Consider the following 725-nt stretch of genomic DNA (forward strand, 5'->3'; position numbering starts at 1 on the left):
GCCTACACGAGATGAGGCAGGATAAAGAGGGATAATCCCCCTCGATCCCAAATCATTGAGGCCAATTTCTAGCCATAGAATAATGGCGAATCGTCAGGAACCCGGAGAGCGTGATGAACACCACAGGCATTTCCCTGAAGTTGACGAACAGATATTGGACGCATTTGCAGAAGATCATACATTAACTATAAGGCAAGTCGCCCGCCGTTGAATTTATCTAAATGGAAAGTTTGGTCAGTATTAAGAAGCGAAAATAAATATCCATTTCATTATACACCCGTGCAGGGTTTAGAGGAAGGTGATCCTGCGCGAAGAATGAATTTTTGTCGTTTTATCTTAAATGCTGATATTGAGGAGATACTTTTTTTAAAAGGCATATTATGGAGTGATGAGTCCAAATTTTCTAGAGAGGGAATTACCAATTTTCACAATCTCCATTATTGGAGTAACATTGGAGAAAATCCTCATTTAAAACGAGAGACCAATTTTCAAAGAAAATTTAGCGTGAATGTTTGGGCAGCTGTTATAGGCAGAACGTTAATTGGACCGTATTACTTACCAGATCATTTAAATGGAGACAATTATTTGCATTTCTTAAGAACAACTCTTCCTGATATTTTAGACGAGATTCCGTTAAATGTTAGAAATAATATCATATTCCAAAATGATGGCTGCCCAGCACATTGTCGAATTACCGTAAGGGAGTTTCTAGATGAACAGTTTCC

The sequence above is a fragment of the Anoplophora glabripennis genome, unplaced genomic scaffold, assembly GCF_000390285.2.
Source record: "Anoplophora glabripennis isolate ALB-LARVAE unplaced genomic scaffold, Agla_2.0 scaffold3436, whole genome shotgun sequence".
Classification (NCBI taxonomy): domain Eukaryota; kingdom Metazoa; phylum Arthropoda; class Insecta; order Coleoptera; family Cerambycidae; genus Anoplophora; species Anoplophora glabripennis.